The sequence below is a fragment of the Ambystoma mexicanum genome, chromosome 2p (assembly GCF_040938575.1).
Source record: "Ambystoma mexicanum isolate Mex_15411 chromosome 2p, UKY_AmexF1_1, whole genome shotgun sequence".
Lineage (NCBI taxonomy): Eukaryota > Metazoa > Chordata > Amphibia > Caudata > Ambystomatidae > Ambystoma > Ambystoma mexicanum.
Genome location: NC_090923.1, coordinates 154,839,157 through 154,864,139, shown reverse-complemented (window position 1 = coordinate 154,864,139; position 24,983 = coordinate 154,839,157).

Sequence of the window (24,983 nt, the reverse complement as noted above, 5' to 3'; positions counted from 1 at the left end):
CAACAATGCCTGAGTCTATGAACGCTGCCCAGGTAACAACAAGCTATTTAAATGCTGCACGTGTACATACGGACACGTCTTAACGCACTCGGTATGTTGGTAGCCTCCCTTCTTCTTTTCTCTGCCATCCTGGTTGCACTCTGACTTTCTCCCTGCTTGTTTTATCCTGCTTTGGTCTCCCTCCAGCCGGTCCCATCCTTACCCATCTGACTTCTCCTGCCTCCTCCTGTTTACCTTGTCTGTGCCAGCCTGATCCTGGATCTGCATCTCCGAGCCAGTTTCGAGGCCGCTTCTTCAATGTGCCTAGGCAATACCAGTACCATCATGTTGCGGTCGTTATCACCATCCATTTTCCCCGGACAGCGCCCCAGGCAGTTCCTGCCCCATATAAAATATGGGGAAGCTGTCCTGTGGTGTAGGGAATTGGCATCCATACTCCTTTTCCGTTTATCCCACAAGAAAAGGGGCTCGGGGGTTAGTCCCTATTCCATGCTTAGTGGCATGGCAAAACTCTGTATCTCCTAGCGAAGCCAAAGAGTGAATCTTCTCAACAGTGGCGTGACCAGGTACTTGACAGCAGTTAACCCTAACAGCAATATACAGCCTGAACTCGGGGCAAAATTGCTTCCTTTGCGCCTCTCTTTGAGAGCTGTTGGCATTCGCGACAGAGCACCTTATAGTAGAAGGGTTCTCAACCTGCCATAGATCCTAACTGGGACCAGAGGCCCATACTGGGGTGCTATTAGGCCACCCTGGGATCTGCTTAAACAGCTCGCAGATTCTAACTTGGCAGATGCATGGAGACCGGCATACCTCACTATTAGGGATTACACGTTGTGTTCTTATTCGCGCTGCATGCACTTGAGATTGGATTACTTGTGGGTGTGCTATGACTTAATTCCCAGTGTGGGACAAACTGAGATAGGGACCATAGACTTCTCAGACCATGCCCTAGTAAAGATGAGCATAACCCTGCTGTCCTGCGAACCCATGCACCGGGACATCAGGTGCCGAAACAGATTCCTCTACAGGGACATAGTATGTGGGGAGATAGAGAAGGCCACTGTGGACTTCTTTCACAAAAATCCAGAATGGCTGGTACAGGAGACAATAAGGTGGAACACCTTCAAGTCTTACTTGCGGGTGCTACTGAAAGCTAAGGCCTTGTGCTCAATAAATTGAGAAGAGAGCAGACCCTCTAACTCAATCGGAGTTAAAAGCTTGAGAGAGAAGGTACAGGGACACGAGCTATCAGAAGGCGTTTCGAGCACTGCAGATGGCGAGGAGACAGGTTAACATTATAGAGGCGGTCAAGGCGAAATTTGTACTAATCCGAACAAAGCAAAAGTACTGGAAACTCAGGCAGAAGATTAGTTCAGGACACATTGTTGGGATTCGAGGTGAAAAGGGGGACATGTTGAACATGGACAAAGATATCCTGATGGAATTTAATAGGTACTATAACACCCTATACACAACTGAACACCATTGCACGTAAAGATAGATGGTTTCCTAGGCAGGTGTCCCACTTCACAACTCACGACAGAGCAACAGGCCAAACTTAGCCAGGAGATCAATAAGGAGGAGATCTTGGGTGCCATCTCTTCCCTAAAGGTGGGCAAGGCAACGGGTTTAGATGACTTAACAGCCTCCTTCACCAAATAATTCTCCAACAGTATGCTGACTCCTCTCCATAACCTATTTAATGCTCTCGTCAGGATGCTCTTCCAGCACTATGGGAGAAGCATAAATATTGCCAATACCAAAGGAGGGTAAGGATCCCACAGTGTTCACCTCTTACCACCCTATTGCAGCCTTGAATGCAGATATAAATATCTACGCCAACCTACTAGTGTCTAGACTGGATAAGGTGCTACCGCAGCTGTTGGGGGCGGGCCAGAAAGGTTTTGTCAGAGGGAGACTGTGATTTGATAATGTTACAATGATCATTAGCCTTACGGATATAGCACATAGGACCTGCACTCCGGCATTCTCCATGGTCTGGACGCTGAGAAGGTGTTCGACTGTGTTGAATGTTCCTTTCTCTGGGAGGTCATAGACACATTCAATTTTGGGGGGGGGCGGGGTTTATAAAAGGGGTCTTCTGCTTATACTCTACTCCAGTGGCAAGCGTGTCTGCAAATGGACTTCTCTCGTCTGGATTTTCTCTGTCATGGGGAACTAGGTAGGGCAGCCCCATCTCGCCTCTGCTGTTTGCAATGGGTGTGGAGGCGCTAACATCAAGGGCATTCCATGCCAGAACACAACCAATAAAATATCCCTGTTTTCCGACAATATAATCCTAACAGTGACTGAGGCGGAAGTCTTGATTCTCTTTCTACTATGAGAGGCGAGCTGTGAAACTTCTGGGTTTCAAGGGAACCATGACAAGAGTAAGGCACTCAATATTAACTGTAGCAAGGGATCCATTGACCATCTACAGACAACTCCTCCCTTCCTATGGGTCAAGGGGACGTTACATTTCCTGGGTATATGTCTGACACCACCCAGTTCGGGTCGTTATCAGGCAAACTACCCAGAGTTGTTTGCAGCAGTTCGGTCTGACCTATGGTCGTGGGGAAGGCGAAAGATTTATGGGTTGGAAAGATTCCCTCCATGAGGATGAATTTCCTGCCCATGCTGCTGTATGATTTTGAGGCTCTGCTGGTAGCAATCACCTCTCGAGCGCTTGGGAGGATTCAGCAGGAAATTTAATAATTTGTCTGGAAAAATGGGAGGGCCAGGATAGCTGGAGCAACGCTTTACATGCCTAGGGATAAGTGGGGACTTGCACTGCCACACATTGCACAGATTAAGCAGTACTTTCAAACGGCACAGCTGAGAGTGCTACTTTAGAGGAGCAACCATAATTCAACAAGAGGTGGGAGTCATTTGGGGGAGGAGGTGGCGGGCAAGCCTCTTAGACATATGCTATGGCTCCCCAGGGCAAGGTGGCCCTTGAGTATGTATGCATGCACATTTGGGATGGGGTGGTCTCCAGGCTGGGCTTATCAACTTTTCATTCGCTGATCACGCATGTCCATTTTAATCCGAACAACCACCCGAGATAAAATGGCATGACCTTTTCTAGATGGAGAGCAGGTGGGTGTGAGTTTCTAGCAAACCTTTTTAAAAGGGGCCAAATGTTATCATTCGAATCCTGCAAGTCGGCTTTTAGGGTGAGGGAGAAGGAACGCTTTCAGCATTGGCAACTACACATCAAGAAAGCCACCTCTAGAACGCTCACAGAATTCCTGAGGGTCATGTTTTCTCCTAGCGATGTCACAGGGTTAATATCCCGCCTGTATGCGTGCCTAGGCACTAAAAAAGCGTGAGAACGACCCGTCCTATGTCCATGCCTGGTGCAAACAACTGGGGGTGGCTACACCCAAGGAGAGTTGGCAGGAGATATGGAGGGGACTGCGTAGATCCGCCAGGAGTGTGCAATATTTGGAAAGGGGCATTACATTTTTAGCGAGGAATTATTTAATCCCGGATAGGACAAAACATATGAAGCATGGGGTGGAGATGGATTGTGCTGACAGGGGTGTGTATTTTGCATTTGTATTTTATTGTATTTTATATAGCGCCTTAATCCAAAGCGCTGCGAATTTTAAAAACAGGGCATGGTTCAAAAATAATTATAGCTAATACATATCAGACATCAATCAATTCTGGTAGCAAGCAATCAGGGGCAATGAACTAGACAAGTTTTCAGAGAGAGACGAATGAGAGAGTTAACAGTAATAGAGCAGAGAGAAAGTGGGAGAGCATTCCAATGTAAGGGAGCAAAAGATCGGAAACGGGACTGGGCGCATGGAGGATGTGGAACATTCAGCCTAAAGAGACAAGAGTAGTGGAGAGAACAATAGGGATTATAGAAAGATAATAGTACAGCAAGATAGCCAGGTGCGAGCCCATAGGCATAGAGGGATTTAAAAGATTTAAGGACTAAGCAAAGGAAATTAAATTTGAGTTGGGAGTGAAAGGGCAACCAGCCAGTGAGACAAGTGAAGAGGAAATGGAGTCTCGATAAGAGAGAAGCCAAAGTAGACAAACGGAAGAATTATAGATTGATTTCAAGGGAGCAAGACGAGAGCGTGGGAGACAAGAAAGAGTGGTAGAGCAGTAAAAAGTTGAGAGAAGTTAGGGAAGAGATAAGAAGATTCGAAAATTGAAAATTAAGGAAAGGAAGATCCTTAAGAATATTATTGAGCTGAAAACGACAGGAACAAGAGGTAAGAGAAATGTGGTGAGCAAAAGAGAGATTACACTTGTCGGGGTGATTATCCCGGGGCCGGCAGAGCCGTCCGCGGACCTCTGGGCTGGGAGGCCCCAACTCCTCCCGTGTTTCCCAAAAGGAGTATGAGACAAACACAAGGAGCAAGGTGGTTCTGCTGTTTATTATAACAACGGCAGGGATGGGTCTCGGATCGTACGGGTCCGTCCAGACTCTCACCCTAGTGGGGCTCGCAGGCACTTTTTACAGCAGTATGACGCGCTATCTGCGTCACCTGGGAAAGTTAGCAAAAAACCTATTGTCACTCCGGATTGGTTCCCCGAGTGGTAGGGTTAGTGTAGGATACATATGGAGAAGGATGTTAGTGGTTAAGGATGAGTCAGGTGGTATACTTGGGCTGTCCCAACTATTACATACTTGAAAATGGCTACAAGGGGAGCCCTGGTGATTGGCTAATACTACTGACGTCAGTGATGAGCCCCCCCTGTGTTCTGATTGGTTCTCCCAAGCCTGGGACCATCGTCGTTCCCAGCTCGCGGTGTACCTGTCATTAGCAACAATGTGCAACTATGTGTTTGTGCAGGGAACGTACAAGTCTGCTCATAGGCTTGGGAGCAGGTCGTTCCCATCGCCGTAGGTGTCCATCAATCAATTCTTGGTAGCATGCGAGTTGCAACATCGTGGCCTTGGCTGTGAGCTCTCGCTGGGGCTCATTCTGCATGATCAGCACTTGTACTCTTGCTCTGAGAGGATTTTCATGGTGAGGCTCTTGCTTGCGGCCTACTCGGGCCTAGTTCATGGGTGGCGATACATAATCCATTGTATGGAGATCGCGGGTTGACATGGCGTCACAAGCAGTGTTAGGTATACATAATGGTGTTGTCACAGGGTGAGTGGCTGGAGAAGCATCAGCAAGCGTATACACGAGCTCTTCAGGCATCTTGCGTTTCTGCATTACTATAAAAAGGCCTATGTGAAAAATAACAACGATGCACGTCAGTGGGTGTGTCAGTCACCTACGTCATAGCACTGAATATGTTCTTCGTGTAGGTTGGTGTGTGAGTGACCAGTGTGCATGGTGGCACGTGTGTTCTTGGCAGTTGGCTAGGTCGTTATGGCATCTCTAACGATATGAATACTTGTGGCTGTTGTCTTAGTCGAGTTCATCCATGCCGCAGGTGTCGGCTTGAGTCGGACAGGCTGGTGGGCATACCCTTATGTTCCTGAACCAGGGTATTTTGTCATCTGGTAGATAGACGAACTCGTCCCGTGGGGGGTGCCTGGGCCGTGATCCTCTAGGCCATGGTCTTGATGAGATTGGGGGGAGCTTGTTTTCCCATTCTCCCACTTCAATCCCCCCTCTGGTCGACTTGTCGACCACAAACATATCTTTTTCTTTATCTCCCCTTACTCTCCATACTTTAGTTATTCCAGCCAAGTATCCATAGGTGTTGACATGATCTTCGAACGACCAGTACATATAAACACAGCTGCCGCCTGGTTTGCAGTATACCCATCTTCCAACATAGCTCCTCGGGTTTCTTGGGTTCTCCACTTACACAGATGGCGGATCCAAGTGGTTTTTAAGGATCTGTTTACGCAGTCTCTCTCTTTCCTTTGTTATCACGTCGGTGTGCTGGTCATCATCAGTTGGCATCAAGGGGTGCATGCCAACCATTTCTATCATTTCGTCTGTAGTGCGTGCTTTCCTGGCCTTCCAGAACCTTATTACAATCAACACTGCTGCAGCTAATATTATGCATCCAACTATAATCTTCAGTCCATCTGACAGCCATGAGGGCATCCATGACCATATAAATGAAAACCAGCTGGTATCCTTCTTTACCCCTTTGCTTTCTTCAATCATTTTGGAGTGCATCTGGGCCAGTTGTGATACTGCTTCAGTAAGTGTCCCATTATCTGCGTCGTTAGCAGGGGTAAATGTGCAGCATGATTGTCCATTTTTTGCACAAACTGCTCCTTCCATCGCCTTGAGAAGATCCAGCACATATCTGTTTTGCAGTGCTACTATTCTTACCGCTCGTAGCTCTTCTTTTATGGTGTTAAATCCATTTACTGTCGAATTAATCATCATCATCATCATTTCCCACCGGGTGATCTGAAGCCATTTTGCGTTCGCATATGCTTGTAGTCCTGGGTGTATTATTGACAAGAAGAACATTGCAGCCCTGCTGAATAATCTGTGTTCTGGTGGGATGGAGGTGAGTGCTGTTTCCGATCTTCCCCACAGGTAGTTTCCTGTCAGGGGTTCTCATTGTCTTTTCATTCTTGGTAGAATGTTATTGTTGTTAGTTTTCTCTCCTTCCTGTGATTGTATAGACCTTGCTCCCTTCGTCCATCTTGGGGAAATTGGCCATGTTAACATGTTTTTGAGGCACTACCAGTGATGGTACGTTAATGTGTACCATGGTACATATTCCATTCCATAATGGAGGCAAGGTGTGGTATGCCTTATCACCGCAGGCCCAATAGTGGTCCATTATAACTGCCGTACCAGCACCCCCCTCTGGTAGTGCCACTACGCTGCTAAAGTTGGTGTTGTATCCCACATCCACATCTCCTTTGTGTTGGTAGCATAGTTTGGGTGCAGTCAGTGGGAGTATGCTTATTGGGTCTTCATCCTTCTCCATCCACGTCATCATGGGTACATATTTACCCCACGTCGTCCAACATCTGTCGTTGTGCTCCTGTATGGTGGTAATATTTTCTCTTGTTATCATGTTGCTCCCAACCACTCCTATTTCCCATTCATTGTTCATATATATTTTCCCAGTTATTGTTATCAGTGGTCTCTCCCAGTATCCTTGTACACCAGGAACTTCAGTAGCGTACCAATCACACGGCAGGTATTCTAGCGTTACTTTCTTCAGTTCTCCTTTATCGGGGCCATCCGTCATGTATCTGAATGCTTCAGCATGTAAGCTGCTTTTATGGTAGTTCAAGTATGTCTTGAGGAAGTTATTTTCGTATGGGTATGTGTCCCTTGTTTTCCACTGCATTCTCACCACCGTTCCTTGGAATCGTCCCCGCGTTTGGAATAGTGCCAGATATATTATACATTGCACTGTTTTTCCTGTATTTCAGTGGCAACGAATGTTCTTGATGCGCTCACAGCGTATGGGATCAATGAGCACACATAGCAGTTGTCCTCTATTGTCTGCTTACCAATTTGGGTCATGTGCTGGTACCACATGTTGTTCGAGATGTGTGTTGAATCTGTTATGTAATTATCAATACCTTTATCGTCAGTATATATGCTGCGTTTAACTCTACCTCCCTTACCTTTAGGGTTGCTAGTACCATCTGATATCATACCTGTTGCAGCCATGGGAGGGGTTAGGCTAGTTTTGGATGCAGTCATAAAATTGGGAGCATAGCTTTTCTGCCATACAGAGGCAGCCAATAGACCAGTGATGACCAACACTCCTATTAATTTTATTACAAGAGCTATTCTCACTGGCATTTTTGCTCTTACCTCGCTGCAGTCCGGCAGCTTATTCTTGCGACGTTAAAGGTGCCCGCCTGAAAATTCTTAATGTGCTCGTTATTATTGTTAGTATTTGTTAGTTAAGCTCTCCCTATCAAGTAATCGTTCAGTGCCCAGGCGAAGAGCTGTTCCCTGGCTAATCTTAGTGACATATCTCTTAAAGCCGGCAAGTGCTCGTGAAGATAGGGTAATGATTGTTCTGTGGCCAAAACAAATGCGGTGTAATATACGCGTACCCTCCTTCTTTTTAGGTACTTTGGCCGTCTTATATTGTATACAAATTGGTGTGATAGGGCCTCCGGGGTGTTATCATCTGCAGGCAGCATCTACTCCTGGGCACAGCAAACTGTTAGTTACTTCACTTTCTAAACAATACAATGATATGCGGTACCTGCATGTGCGAGAGAAGGTAGAAGAAAAACATACAAGTGTTTTATATGTGTGTGTGTAACATCCAAGTTCGTTGTACAATGTCCTTCAATCGGTGGTGTCCTTTACGGGGCTGGGGCTCAGGGGACTGGGGCGGGGTTGGGCAGAAGTTTGTTTACTTTGTGATCTCGTGACCATGAGGTGGGCTATGGGCAAGTGTCCAAAGTCTATGTCAGTGTTTGTGGCTGAGGAGTGGTCAGGGGCAGTGGCACAATTGTCCTCAGCAGCGGTTGCTGTATCCTTGTCTGTAGCTGACATTGTCGAGGTTGTTGGTCTTGTAATGGTCCTGTCGTCAACGCTAGGGCGGGTCTGATGTTTGTAGGGCTTCACGTCGTGTAGGCGATTCCAGGCATGCTTATTGTGTAGCTTCACTGCTCTCGGAGCCACTGCCTCTACCAAGTGGGGCCCAGTAAAGTGTGGGCTGTTCCACTTTCTATTGAAGTTTCGGAGGAGCACGTGATCTCCCTCCGCAATAATGCATAGACCTTCCTTCTCTTGTTCCTCGTTGGTGTCTTCTTGTTGAGAGCTCTTCGCCCCGCCCCGCGTATGCTCGAGCTGTTGAGATACAAAGGCGATACTAGTAATCAAGGAAGACACATATTGATACATTTTGTCACCAAAAAAGTTGCAGTGTTATCATGGTCAGTAAAGGCTCTTGATGTTGGCGTTAAAGGAAGGCGCATTTGACGTCCTGTCACCACCTCATGGGGAGTGAGGTGGTGATCAGATCCTGGCCTATTCCTCAGCTCAAATAGAGCCAGCGGAAGGCAGTACAACCAGTTCTTTTTAGTTGTCTGCTGAATTTTTGAAATTTCCTCTTTTAATAGACCATTCAGGCGTTCACATACACCGTTGGCCTGGGAATGCTATGCACATGCAAATGTATGTTTAATACCCAGCAACGATGTGATGTGCTCAAACATTTCATTAGCAAAGTGTGGGCCGTTGTCCGACCGCAGCACTTCGCAAACACCCCACCTGGGGAAGACCTCTCTCACTAGAAATTTAGCTGCTCTAAACGCATCCGCGTGTGAGTAGAGTCCGGCTTCGATCCACCTGGAAAATGGACATACTACTACAATCATGTACCTATGTCCTTGACATACATTGATCATATCGACGTAGTCAATATGACGATGTAGGAAGGGTCCTTCAGGCCGGGGTATAGTCCCTTTTATCACTTGCAGTGTGTGACTGGCCGTAAACTGTTGGCATGTGAGGCAATTGCTGATGAAATTAGTAACATGAGAATTTAAATCGGGGCAGAACCAAGCCTCCCTAATTCGTGCTGCAATCACTTCCTTTCCTGTATGTGCTGGATGGTGAAGCTGGGCCAGGTCGGTGTTCAACAGTGCCAATGGCATGACCACCTTTCCAGTATTATTTTGACGCCACAGCGCATCTGTTGGGGACATCGTACATCCTCTCTTTACCCACAATTCTTTTTCTGCCATTGGTGCAGCTGCCTGCAACTCCATTATCTGTGTTGCAGGGAGATGAGTGTACCCCTCCTTCATCATCATCTGTGTTACCATTGACCTCCCCCTCCCTCTCTCTGATTCTGGGGGGTCCATATTTCACCAAAATATGCAGCATGCTTGGCATGTGTGTCTGCTGTTTCATTACCTTTCGAGATATAGTCATCTCCATTAGTGTGTGCTTGACACTTAACCAAAGCTATCTCTTGGGGGTTGTTAATTACTTCAATCAATTCTGCTAGCAAGAGGGCATGTTGTACTGGGGTGCCATCAGCTCTTCTAAACCCCCTTCTCTGCCATTTTATTAACCCGGAGTGCACCGTTGAAGTGACATATGCGCTGTCAGAGTATATAGTAACTCTTTTGTCAAAACTTTCCTTTAGTGCCAAAATCAGTGCAACCAATACTGCTGCCTGAGCCGAATAATGCTGCGGTAATTGCACGCGTTTTACTGGGACATACATCAAATCTTCCGTCATTTTAACTACTGCTGCCCCAGTTCTCCTTATCCCATTGCTCTGATCAATGGTTGATGACCCATGAATGTACATTATCTCACCCCCCTTAAGGGCATCCTCCACCACCTTCCTTGTGCTGGAGTACATTTCAATAGTCTGTGTGCAATCGTGGGCATAATCACCTTCCTCAATAACTTCTGCTATGAATCTGGGTGGGTTTACGTTACTGCATCTGACAATTGTCAATTTGGGGCTGGATAAAATGATTTCGTAGCCTGACACCCTCTGTGTGGTCAGTGTGGACTTAGGTTTCTTCAAAATTGCAAACAGTGCATGTTCCACACATAATGTGGTGGGGCACCCCATTGTTATCGATGATGATTTTTCCACTGCAAATGCAGCTGCGGCGAGGCCCTGTTCGCAAGGGATATGTCCTAACATGACAGGGTCCAAGTGACCGCTGTAGAAAGCTAGTGGCTTGTGTCCCATGCTAGTTTTCTGAGTCAATACTGCTTTCATTACTGCTGAGTCGCAATGTGAAAAAATGAAAAATTGATGTTCGTAATTTGGAGTGGCTAGTACGGGAGCTGTGGATATGGTGTGTTTCAACTCATCAAACGCCTCTTTAATTTCTCTTGTCCACCCTAACCTCTTGTCCCCTTTTTGTGCCTCTGTTAGTGCTCCGAGCAGGGGTCCTATATATGAGCTGTAGTCGAAAACCCATGCTCTACAGTAGTTGCATAGGCCAAGGAACTGCTGCAGCTCCCTCACAGTTTGTGGTTGTGGTGTGTTGGTTATGGCTTGTGCTCTTTGTGGTGCAATGTTTCTTCCATGCTGGGATATTAGTTGGCCAATGTATAGTACCTGAACCTGACAGTACTGTAACTTTTCCTTGTCTACCTTGTACCCCTTTTCAGCCAACACTGTCAGCATTTTTACTGAGTCCTCTCTGCACCTCTCCTCAGTTGTGCTGCAAATTATTATGTTGTCAACATATTGCAGCACTGTGCTCTCCATTTCAATATTTCCCAAATCCATCTGTATTGAAAATTGAGGGTCACTCGCAGCACCCTTGTGGTAACCTGGTGTGTTTCCATTTTGTATTCCTGTATGTGAAGCTTGTCAAATCTTGTGAATCTGGGTGCAGTGGTATTGAGAAAAAGGCATTTTTGAGGTCAATCACAGTGAACCGTGATGCCTTTGCTGGTATTCCACATAGTATCGTGGCTGGGTTTGCTGCTATGGGATATTCTGCCTCTACAATGTAATTCAAGGGCCTGAGGTCCTGGATGAAACGTCAAGACCCCCCCTTAGCTTTGCGTACTGGGTACACAGCCGTGTTACATGCTGACTCTGATGGTACCAATACGCCATCATTTATCAGGGCTATTATGGTTTCGTATATGCCCTCATCTGCCTCTTTTGATAGTGGGTATTGCTTCTCTCTAGGTAGTATTGCGTCCTTTTTCAATTTTATTTTTACTGCCCCAATGCTCTTTAAGCAGCCCACGTCATAGGGACTGGTGGTCCACAGTGATGTTGGAACTTTAGCCATGTCTTCCTCGTAAAATGGTACTGGGGTAGATGCAGGTGCCTCGAGTGCCATTGCCATTTTCAGTGCTACTTGCTTGTATGTCACTCTTAATCAGATGTCAACACTCATCATAAATACCATCTCTCCCTCTCCTTTGTTCTCTGAAAAGAGCTCTTCGTCAGACACCTGCGTGAGCCTGCATCCCTCAGCCAGTGCTATTACTGCTCTCCATGCTCTCCCTTCCCTGTCTTGGGCATGTACTGTGATGTAATCTGCAGTTGCTATAATGCTCTCGATGCTCACCGAAATCACCTTCCCCTCTGGCTCACTAGCTAGTGTCTCAGGCCTGAACAAATATGCTGCTGGCCTCCTCCAAATCTTGCCTTCTATTCCTGGTATTCATGCAAATGCCATGTCTGTTCCATATTGGAACAGTTCGCCATCCACAGGCTCAGCTCGAGCTACTGTCTGGCCACAGTAAGCTTGCAGTATTTGTCGTGCAGTAAGCATGTTTATTCCTGGTGTGGAGCAAATTATGCCGTTCTCCATGAAGGAGATCGTCATATTTAATCTTCTCATTATGTCCCTTCCAAGTATGTTCACTGGCGACTCCTTTGAATACAGGAGTGGGACAGACATGTCATAATCCCCTATAGATAAGGAGATGTTATCAATAAAGGGAACCAACCCTCTAGCCCCAGAGAATCCTTGAGTGTGCATGACCTCGCCTGACATCTTAAATTTACCCTCCCTTATGCAAGACCTGGTTGCCCCAGTGTCAACAAGGAAGGACATTTTTTTGTCACCTATCGCTACCTGAATGCGTGGTTCCTCCGCACTATTAGGTGTTATCGACAGGATGGGACACACCAAGGACGTCTGTGGGCTGTCCTATTGTGGGTACAGTGACTGACCGCTTCCTGTGTAAGGGTTGTGTCCCAAGAGAGTCACCCTACCCAACTGTGTTTGTTGTAGCGGTGTATCAATAGGTGTCAATTTATGGTCCTGTATTTGAGTGAGCTGTTGTACTGGTTGCAATTGCTGTTGTTGTGCTATTGTCACCTGTTGGTGCGGTGGTGTTTATGTCTGTAACTGTTGTTGTGGTGCAGCGTAGTGGTGCATCTGTTGCTGTGGCTGTTGTGGTGATACTTGCTGTTGTGTGTTGCTCTGTTGCATTCCCTGCTGTTGCTGATAAACCTGCTGCTCCCTCATAGGACCTTGTGGTCCCTGTTCCCCCCAGGCTGGTGGGGCGGGCCTCATCCTACATGTGCGTGACATGTGTCCCAACATTCCACAAACCCAACATACAGGTGGTTCCCTGGCCTGCCATGGGAAATTCCCTGCATTGTCTTGGTACCCTTGTTGCCCATTGGGGTAGTAACTTCGAAATCCTCCCCCTTGCTGTTGTGCATGTTGGCCATACCCTCTCCCTCTCATCATTCCGCCCCTTCCCCGGGGGTTGTTATAATATCCATTTCCCGGTGGCATGTACCCTCCTCCTGTAGGAGCCGTGTATGGTGGGGGTAGTGGCATCTGTTGTGTCATAAATTGTGGTGGTTGTGGTGATGGTGCTATTTGTTGTTGTGTGGAATTTTGTGCAGCCACTACTTGCGTGGGGTTTGGTGCCATTATTGCCGGTGTATTTATTAGTGCTCCCTCCATGGTATACTTAGTTAGTTTTTTCTGCACTAATTTTGCCTCTTCTGCTTTCCTATCTTCTTCCTTTTGTTTCATTGTTTCTTGCCACATCCTACAGTGGTGTATTATTGTTAGTTGTATTTCCGGCCAGACCTTAGCTTTCATTCCCACTATCTTCTTCAGTGGTCTTTGTACTGCCTCCGGGAGCCCTTGTACTAGTATGTGGTAACAAATGGCTGGTGTCTTCACCCATTGCTCCCTAGTTTCCAAGCGCCACTTCTCCTGAATCTCCTGGATATAATCAACAGGATCTTCATTCTCACGCATCTTGCGTGACGTAATTGCTCCTATATCTGATGTGTCTGGGTACTGGATCCTCAGGGTCTGCCACAATGCATGCCTGTAGTTGGCAAATGGCGCCCCATCATGTGACGTGTTTGTTATGTAACTCCGGGGAAGCCTGCCCTCTTCCAAATGTCATCTGCCGCGTCCCCTCATATCAATATTAATAGTCCCTTCACGTCTCCTACTGCTAGTTTCTGTCCCGCGGTGTGTTTTTCCATCTCATATATCCATTTCCCCGCTCCTCCGCTTAGTGATGGGAGCCTGAACTTTATATTCTCCATATCAGCATGCTTCCAAGGGACATATTGTGCTCTAACCCCTCCCCTCTCCAATAGTGGCATTAAATTGTACCCCATCTGTCCCCCCCGTTGTCGCGGGGTGGAATCCGTGTACTCCTCCTCTTCCTCTGTGTCAGGTAAATCTGCTGCCATATCTATATTACTGCTGCTTGTCATATCTTCTCCTTCGTTTCTCTTCCCTCTCCTATTACTCTCTTGGTTCACTGCAGGTGTGAGTGGCCGTTCTTCCTGCCTGCGTCCTAGGAGGTCTCTGAGCCTGCCGATGTATGGTGAGTGTTCAGGCGCGGGTGTGGGTGGGCGTGTTGGGCGTGATGATGTCGATGTAACTGCGTGTATTGTTCCTCCTGCCACTTCTCTTACCTGCTCCTCACTTCTCTTCTATTCTTCCTTCTTCCTGCATGCCCATGGTGATTCCCCGTTAGCGCGTGTGATGTACAATTTATCTAAGCCCTCCCTACCGCCGCTTCTTCCTTCCCACGACCTCGTCTTCTTCGCTGCAGAATTCATCCAGGAGCGACAACCCCCAATCTGTCCTTTTCCCCCTTACTGTCACCGTTTTTAAGTCTATTAAATCCTTTCCTTTCTGTTCACCTCTACTAGTTACTCCCCCTTGCGCTGATGTTGTAGCCACTTCCACATCCCGACGCGCATATGTTCTTACCCCATGCTCTAGTTTCCTCTCTCTGCTCTCCTCTTCCTTCTTTTCCACTATTTCACCACCTATTTCCTCTCTCTTCTTTTTCAATCCTCCATCACCTCACTACTTACCTTCGCTAATATCCTTTCTTCCTCTCTCCTCCTTTCCCATTTCTCTTTTTCCCTTTCTAATATGCTTTCTATTACTTTACCTTCTTCGTATTTCCTGGTGCTTTCAGAGAGTATTTTCTTCTTCCATAGTTCCATTTCCTTTTCCTTCTCTTCCTCCCTCCTTTTCATGTCACGCTGTGCTGCTCGGGATACCCTTTCCGCTATTGCCTTCATCCTCTCCGCTTCCCTTTTCCTCTGTACGCTCCTTCATTCTTTCTAACTCGTCCCTACTTTCCTTCCTCTCCTTCCTCCTTCCTCGTGCCTCTTGCTCGAGCTGCTTAATCAGTGCACTCCGCTCATCCCTCAATTCAGCCAATCGTTCCTCCAACACCTCCTCCTCTTCCTGTGACAGCTCTCCTTCCCTTGTGTTACTCTCCTCACCCCCTATTCCAGTACTACCTGTGTAGTCCTTATTCATTCTCCTCACCACATCTTTTTCTTCTCCTGTTAATGTCCCTCGCAGCTTTAAGAGCACCTGCGCTGCTATCCATTCGTCTTGTCCTATGTTCGAAATGTGCTCCTCGCTGTTCTTCCCTCCCTTTGTGCGCGTCTGCGTGCAACTCGTACCCACCGTGCTCATCACCTTCTCCCCCCTCTGGTAGCTACCTAAGCGGTATATGATGGAGGGCTGTATGCGGGGTTTGAGTACCCCTCAGCTGCCGTCAGTTGTTGCCTTGCTGCTTCTCGTAACTCCGTCACAGGATACAACCCACCTTCCTCTTTCTTCACTACCTTTGCTAGGGGCATGTCTTCTGTCCCTTCCCTCTTTACTTCTACTTCATGTCCATTATCAGACCTTTCATCCCACTTCCTGTCTCTCTCCGCGCACTGTGCGTTACTGGTCGCCGTTTCCCCGTTTCCTTCTTCCTCCTTAATCTCCTTCCCCTCCTTTGTTTCTTCGCTCCCCTTCTCTTCTGCCGTCCCTTCCATGACGAACATTCCAGTTGGTCCTGGCCGGGATCCCTGGAACATCCTCCACAACTTAAACACCTCTACGTGATGTGCCAACTTCTTCCCTTTGTATGTGTTGTGTATGTGTGTCAGCAGTGAGTGTTGGACGTACGGTTCAAAACTGCCGTTAGGCGGCCATGGTGTCGTCATTTTGTTGTCTGTTCCTTGTGTCCATTCTATGCTATATTTGATAAGTTTTTCCCTGTGGGGTGACAGCATTTTGCAAATATGTTGGAGGGGGGTTGTCAGACTGTTCCCCCACCCTCCAGATCCCGACCCGTATGACATGGTTATATTGTTCTTTTAACTCCCCTTAGCACAACCGTCGTTACCTGGCCCCGTAGATTGGGGACTTTCGACCATCCGCTAAAAGTAAAACAATCAAGTAGAACAATGACAAGTATACAGTCCTTTTCCTCTGTTTGTTTTCTTCCTTTGATACCATTGGTACGGCCCGCTGCGGGCACGGCATACGAAGCCCCCTGCGGCTGCGTGCCCTGTGTGACGTGCTTGTACAGCCGCCCCACCTTTTCCACTCCCCTCTTTCTTCCACCTTACTCAGCGTGGCTGGCGTTCCGTGCACGGTCACTTCCCCCTTTTGACCCTTCCCGTATTTGGGGGTGGCCAACGTTCTCCATGCACGGCCTCCACACCTCTGTTGTACCGCCCTTATCCTCTGCTTACTCCCCTACCACCCCTCAACAACTCAATGTGGTCAAGGTGTCCTATGAATGCCCTACGGGTGACGTCACCAACCTCTTTCAACTACTACCGGTAAGATCTTTACACTTCAAGAGAGCGCGCAATAAGTTTTAACTTCTTGTCCCCGTCAACCCCACAGCTGTCCTCTTGTTACACCCGGAACAAGGTAACCAACAATACACTCTTATAATCGGACTGCGCACGCTGTGTCGCCTCGCGTGTGACACGCCCCTCGCCGGGGGGGCTTAACCAGCCAATTATCTTCCGTACTTGGCAACAATCTAGCTACCTCCTACAGGAAAACGTCATCTATCTATTGAGATTCAACTGCTCGATCAATAGGGATCCTCATTTACTCATTGATCAAAAATGCCAATTCATAGAAAAGCCACACACCCCCCCTCTACAGGTGCCCACGATCTGGACCAATCAGTGTCTACGAGCAACCGTACGTGGTGCCTTCTGGCTCCACCCACCCTGCTCTGTGACGTGGTAGAGGACGGCCCTCGTGCCTGTCCCGTTACTGCTCACTCGTCTATCAACATTTATTAATCAAATCTTCGCAACACACTGTAATAACACCTAAAGCCGCCCTTATTACAACTCCTCCCGCTCCCTCACAATGTGACATTGCTCGTTGGGTGTGCCATACTCACCAGGTTCTCTTGATGCGGGGCCGCTCGACTGCGTGCACCCCTCCAAGCGGCTCACCACCTCCCCTCGTCTGGACCACGTCTAGACACTCGCCAATCGCGGGCGGGATACTTCTCAACCGGCTCCCAGGGCCAATATCCGGATTGCGCTGTCCGGTCTTCTCGCAGTTCCGCGATGGTCCTGTAGTCCTCAAAAGGGGGCAGCGGCAGAGGGGGCAGCGCCGCCGGCCCTCCTTGCAACGAGAGGCCTTGGAAAAAGAAAAAAAAACTCAAAAGGGTAGACCTTAAAGAGATCTCAGCAGTGCCTCCAACTTGTCGGGGTGATTATCCCAGGGCTGGCAGAGCCGTCCGCGGACCTCTGGGCTGGGAGACCCCAACTCCTCCCGTGTTTTCCCAAAAGGAGTATGAGACACACACAAGGAGCAAGGTGGTTCTGCTGTTTATTATAACAACGGCTGGGATGGGTCTCGGATCGTATGTGTCCGTCCAGACTCTCACCCTAGTGGGGCTCGCAGGCCCTTTTTACAGCAGTATGACGCGCTATCTGCGTCACCTGGGAAAGTTAGCAGAAAAACTATTACCACTCCGGATTGGTTCCCCGAGTGGTAGGGTTAGTGTAGGATACATATGGAGAAGGATGTTAGTGGTTAAGGATGAGTCAGGTGGCATACTTGGGCTGTCCCAACTATTAGATACTTGAAAATTGCTACAAGGGGACCCCTGGTGATTGGCTAATACTACTGACGTCAGTGATGAGCCCCCCTGTGTTCTGATTGGTTCTCCCGCCAGTCCCCAAGCCTGGGACCATCATCGTTCCCAGCTCGCGGTGTACCTGTCATTAGCAACAATGTGCAACTATGTGTTTGTGCAGGCAACGTACAGGTCTGCTCAAAGGCTTGTGAGCAGGTTGTTCCCATCGCCGTAGGTGTCCATCTTGCCGCTTCATTGTTGCAACCTGTGTCCCAGACGTGGGACCCAGGCTACTTTCTGTCTCGTGGGTCTGGCACCTTGTCAGATCGGCTTGGTCACATGTGGAGAGACCGTAGCTGGAGCAGAATCCTGCACACTAGATTTGTATTTCGTTTCTGTGGGCTTGGCTTTTTTTACAGGTGTAACCTTGGCGCCGTGCTGGTAGCATGCGAGTTGCAACATCGTGGCCTTGGCTGTGAGCTCTCGCTGGGGCTCGTTCTGCATGATCAGCACTTTTACTCTTGCTCTGAGAGGATTTTCATGGTGAGGCTCTTACTTGCGGCCTACTCGGGCCTAGTTCATGGGTGGCGATACATAATCCATTGTATGGAGATCGCGGGTTGACATGGCGTCACAAGCAGTGTTAGGTATACATGATGGTGTCGTCACAGGGCGAGTGGTGGGAGATGCGTCAGAAAGCGTATACACGAGCTCTTCAGGCATCTTGCGTTTCTGCATTACTATAAAAAGGCCTATGTGAAAAATAACAAGGATGCACGTCAGTGGGTGTGTCAGTCACCTACGTCATAGCACTGAATATGTTCTTCGTGTAGGTTGGTGTGTGAGTGACCAGTGTGCATGGTGGCACGTGTGTTCTTGGCAGTTGGCTAGGTCTTTATAGCATCTCTAACGATGTGGATACTTGTGGCTGTTGTCTTAGTCGAGTTCATCCATGCCGCAGGTGTCGGCTTGAGTCGGACAGGCTGGTGGACATACCCTTATGTTCCTGAACCAGGGTATTTTGTCATCTGGTAGATAGACAAACCCGTCCCGTAGGGGGTGCCTGGGCCGTGATCCTCTAGGCCATGGTCTTGATGAGATTGGGGGGAGCTTGTTTTCCCATTCTCCCACTTCACAGTCAAAGTAGAGGGAAGGGTAGTAACCTGTATATTTGGTGCACGTTCCAAAGCTCACGTGATACTGGACGAGGTGCTGTCTATGTTCAACCACATTACATGAGACTCTCTTTTGCAAGAACCTGTAGTTTGCCTCCTTAGTGTCTTCCGGGAACCAAATGTGTCAATGCTCAGCTCGAATGGGTCCATCCTGTGCACCATGCTGATGATGGCTAAAGCCGCAATTGAGGCCTGCTGGAAGGGGTTGAGACCTCCCACAGTGCAGGGCTGGTGGGCGCGAATGTGGTTTCTATTGATGATCGAGACGGTAACACACTTTGTGCAGGACAGGGTTCAGATTTGTTTTGAGAAGTGGCGGGTGATTTTTAGCCTACGCCCAATTTCACAAGATATACTTTACCTGTCATACGCGACTGAGGACCTTGGCCCCCCTTGACTACTCCCATAACATTTGGAGTCCCACTCAGCACTAACATATTGGCTGTCACAAGTGGAATCTTGCTATGAATGCTAATACCTAATTGTTGTCAATGGTTCTGAGTTTGCTGTCTGTTACCTTTAATAGTTACTTTATACTTACACCTGGATTTTAAAGTACACAATGTGAAACTGCTGAGGATGAAGCAATGGACTTTGTTTTATTTTGCTATAAAATGTCAATAAAATGGTTTAAATGCAACAACATGAAAAGAAGAAGAAGGAGGTGATGACAAGGAGGACCCGACAGAGGGAAGAAGATGAAGAACTAAGCAGTGGTTGCTAAAAATAATTGGGGAGAAAATGGGGAGCAAATTCAAGGAGAGGTGGAGAAAGATATTTGTGGTGAGTACCTTAGAGCTGTAGTGGAAAACGCATTATAACATTGAGTGTTGTGAGTGGAAGATGTGTGGAGGTATGAGCATGTGACAAGGCATTAAGGAGGAGGTTGAATAGAGAGAGGATACATCAGGAAGTCCTGGAAAAATCAATTTATGTAATTGACTGTTGCAACTCATTGAGGAGATAGACGATGGTGGGGTGTTGGGTACTAGAGTCAGGGCCTCAAGGCTGGGAGGTCAAGAAGGCACCCTGACCCAACAGTTAGAGGAGCAAAGTGGCCAACCTTCTGGTGGAAGCTCTGGGGCTCACTTCCAACCCATCCGACCCTACCATCCATAGCTGTCCAAGCCTAACATGCAGGGACACGCTGGGCCTGAGGCCAAGATAAGGCTACTGTCTCCTAGGAGTTGAGGATTGAAAGCAGAATTACAGAATGAAGAGCCAAGAAAGAAGTGTGAGGCTTCTCAACCCGCTGAGCCTGTCAATCATTGAACAGGCAGATTATACCTTGGAAAGGAACCGGGCTTGCATATCGATGAACCCAGAGAAATAGTTGCATTGAGCATATCATTGACACAATTGTTGTTATAACTATTGTAAATCCTATTTATTGTGAAGGTGAATTGCACTTTGTTTTGTCATTTTTGTAAAGGTTAGAGTTCTGACATTAGGGATATTATCACGCTGTTGATTTTTAAGAACATGCACACATTATAGTAACATATCGAAAGTTTGAACAACTTGTTGCTCCGAGTAGACTCCCAAATTTACTCAAGATGAGCCCAAAATGGCTAGAGTAATTGTAGATTTTCGTTTGATCAACTCGTGGCAGTAGTGTTTGTTGACAGAACACAAGTGATGAACCAACTAAAGTAATTTAATGAAAGATTAAATGACTTGATGTCAAGAATTGGCTTTTAAATGTCCATACGATCTATTCAAGAAAGAGAGAGTTCTTTTTGAGTTTCGTTTAACTTACACGTTGTAGTAGTGTTTAGAATAGGAATACGTCACTTGGGTGGGTTGACCAACTCATGTAGTACTCAGTTGTGCCGTTTGAAAGTTGCAAGTATTGTGGGCCTCATTACACGGATGGCGGTAAGGATTTACCGGTACCGGTAAAATACCGGTACTGGTAAATCCTTACCGCCTTACTACGAGGTCCCTTTGCGGGTTGGGGGATTTAACACCTGCTTTTTGCAGGTTTTAAAAACCAACCCGCAAAGGGACCCAGGGAGCTAATTACGGTACAGCAATTTGCGGTACCGTAATTAGCGCCTTCCCCTTTCCCATTGAGCCCTATGGGGCAAAAATGGGAATGGGGAAGGGCAATGGTGGAAGGGGGAATTACCGCCCCGCCAACCTTGGAATGGGGTGGTAATTCCCCATTCCGCCAAAGCGGTGCCAGTAATTTACCGGCATGAACCATGGTGCTAATAGCGCCATGGTTCTCCGCCATCCGTGTAATGAGGCCCACAGTCTTTCCAAACACTTTTATGATGACTCGAGAATGACTCTTTGGGTGCAAGCATTGCTCAGTGTGCAAGTTGTTGCGTAACGACAGTGCCTTAACAAACTCAACTTCAACTTCAATATAGCTTTACTTCAACACTGATGTCATGAATACACATGAACACATGATAATCAAAAGACAAATTCATAAACAATTAGGCACACAACAAATACAATCCGGAGATAAAAATCAATGTGGTCATGCGCGCGTAAAAAATACATCATAAGATGCATAGAGTGTTAGATGCATATGGGATAAAACAAGAATTAAAATCAATTTGAATAAGTGAAGTGTGAATTGACAGCAGCTTTAAGAAGTGACTTTCTGGAAGCACACGCCCAGCCTTTTTGAGGTATTCTGGGATAGGAGGCGGAGTCAGCCAATAGTATTTCCTCAGTCATTTCAAGGGGTCCAGTAAGTCCAATGAATCCTCCAACAGCCGGACCGCAGTGTAACAGCAACTTTAGGAAGCGACTTTCTGGAATTGTGTGAATTAATAATATTCCATTCATATCGATCATACTTCAGGGCAATTTGCATTCCACGTTCCATCAAACAGATTACATTAACAGCCATGCACTTAATAAGAAATCGTTAACATGTTATCGTAGTTTAAAAAGGTGCAAGGAAGGAACCATGCAGAAAGGATGTTAGACTCATTAAAAAGTTCCAACACAGCAGGAATGTGGAAACTGATAAATCAGTTAAACATTGAACAAGATTCATTGATGATGAGTCCAATATTACCTGAGACATTGGTCTCCTATTTTAGTTCCTCTTTCGATGAAGCCAAAGAAGCTTCAACACTAAGTACCGCTAAAGTGGAGTGGAGATTAATAGATACTTCTGTGGAAACAGTCACGGATGTTATCAAAAAACAATCCCACTCAAGAGCGTGTGGTCCGGATGGCCTCAGTAATATGACTCTAAAAGAAGATATAGTCCAATGGGCCAAGTTTTTGTCAATTCTTTTTGACTATGGGGGGTCATTCCGAGTTGGGCGGTAGCCATGGTGCAATTAGCACCATGGCTGCCTCCCATACTGGGTCCGGTCTAGTTGAATGGAGATTTACCGGGTCATTCGGACCCGTTAAGTCCCCATTCAACCAACCATTCCACATTCCCATTTGAGCCCCAATAGGGCTCAATGGGAATGGGGAAGGCGCTAATAACAGTCCCGTGAATAGCAGGCCCGTTATCGGCACCCTGGTCCCTTAGAAGGACCCGTAAAGGACGTGTGGTCAGACCACACGTCCTTTACGGTTCCCGCTAAGGGACCTCGGAATTGGGCGGTAAGGGATTACTGCCATCGGTCTCCTTACCGGTGCCCGGTATCCCTCACCGCCCAACTCAGAATTACCCCCTATATCTCCAAAGTTCATAAGATTCACTCATCATGGAAGGAGTCCATAATTATATCAATTCACAAAAAGGGAAGCCAGCTGGAACCATCCAAGTATCGCCCAATAGCGTCGCTAGACGCCCCGGGGAAAATCTTTGGGACCCTCATATTAAAATCTTTAAGAGCATGGGCAAATCTATCTGGTCATCTGGATCCCTGGCAATCGGGGTTTGTGCAAGGAATCGGGACTGCCCTCAACATCTTTATTTTAAACTTGCTAAAGAGTCGTACTGAAAGAAGAAAGGAGCTGAAAATTTACATTGCGTTTATCGACCTTACGCAAGCGTTTGACAGTGTTATGCACCCTTTATTATGGGCAAAACAGTCGCAGTGGGGGTGTCCTCCCTCACTAGTGGTCCCCATTAAGGATTCCCATCAAGTCACCACTCTACAAATACGACTCAATAAAGCAGGCTTGCTAACTAGATCAATAGCCACTAACAAAGGCCTAAAACAGGGATGTCCAATGGCTTCAGAACTATTCACTCTTTTCATTTCCGATGTCGATTCTGCATATTAGGACATCAGATATTTCTCTCCATCACTAGCGAATATGTAATTGGGAAGATTCATGTACGCTGATGATGTGGTCCTTATAGACCAGACTCCGGTGGGCCTCCAGAGCCAATTAAATGCTCTACAAATCTACTTAGATAAAAATGGACTCACCATTAATCCAATTAAATCTGTCATCATGCCCCTGGGTATTCAAAAGGGACAAATGAGAGTGAAAAACTTGCATTGGTCCTTGTTACGGGTAAATATACCAGTGGTGTATTCTCTTGTGTATCTGGGAGTATGCCTGAACTCAAGCAGGGTAGATGCCCCACGGTATCAGGCATTAGTGGAAAAAGCTACAAATCTGGCAGGCTTAGCTAAAATCTTATTAAAGCGATATTGTGGATTCGCCTAATCCCTTTAATAAAATTTTACAAATCCAAAGTTGTTCCCATTTTAACCTACAGGCCAGAAACTTCTCTCAATTTTGAAATGAAAAACTGGTCAACGCTGGAGGGGTGTGTCTGGAAAAGGACATTGAGATTGCCCAAGGGAACTCCGATACAGGCAGTGAGAATGGAAATAGGTCTGACCTCCTTGGCAGCAGTCGCTGAATGGAAGATGCTTTCCTTTTATAGGAAATGTATAGATGAATTGCCCAAGGGAGGACATGAGTGCTTGAAAAAAGCCTTGGTGGACCACAGGGAGCCGGCATTGATCCAGCGGGAAGCCAAGTGTCAAAGCTTATTACAAAACTTAGGTGAAGCAAATGACATTTTGATCAACAAACCTGAGAAAGTCAAGAAAAAACTATATTCCCAAGACTGGTATAAAACAGAGGAGGAAAGACTAATGGACAAGGCATATGGTAAATCGTGGGAGGACAGTAGGAAGCCAAATTTGTTACCAAGTTATCTGAAACTATTTCCTCACTGGTTTTTTAAAGATAATTTCTTTAGGTTTCAATTGAATTTAATACAAACAAAGGAAACTGCATGGTGTAGGGCCCTCAAAGATAGTCCCCGCACATGTTCTTTATGTAAAGAAGATGAGTCAATTGAAAATGTGCAACATTTGGTAATGGATTGCACGGCTCTGTCATCTCAAAGAGAGTTACTAATGACTGGTGTCATAATGAAATATGGGCACAGATCGAAGGACTTATTGTGGAAGATGATGTTGTCAGATGACAAAACACCAATAACTCTGGCCTTGGTCAAATTGCTAATTGTCATTCAGAAAAAACTAGCAGATGACAACTGAACTGTATTCTTTTTTCTTTTGCTCTCGCTTTCCTTTTTAATGTCTTGCTTTCTTTTTTTATATCAAAGGATGATCTTGTGATTAAAGGTTGTCAATTGTATAACCATGTAAATCACGGCAAATAAAAAAAAAAACAATTGTAGTTTAGTGCACAATTAACGTCATGCAAACTCAGAACTATTCATTGACAGATTTCATCAAAAGTGGCAGATCTGTCTTTGTATTGCACATGCCCTTGTCGATTCTATTTAGACGCGGTTGGTGTACTAATATGGTTTGTCAATGTTTTCCAAGCTTTACCCAGGAAATGGGCCACTGCGTCAGTACATCTTCATCTGAATGACCTGTAGTCACATGTTACAATGTCAAAACAGCCTTTAGGTAAGGTTATTGCAGTACCTCTTGTTTGTTTGTTTACCCAAGTCGATTAAAACATTGATAACGAGTCTATATATATTAATTTGCATTGACAGCACATGAGGTGATACAACTCTAGAATAAACTTAAAGTAATGCCACAAAATGCGTCTCCCATGACAGGATGTTCAGAATACTAGGCAAGGAAGATTTTTACCATTAGTCACTGTTAGGATATTTTACTTGTACATGTGGAATTCTATA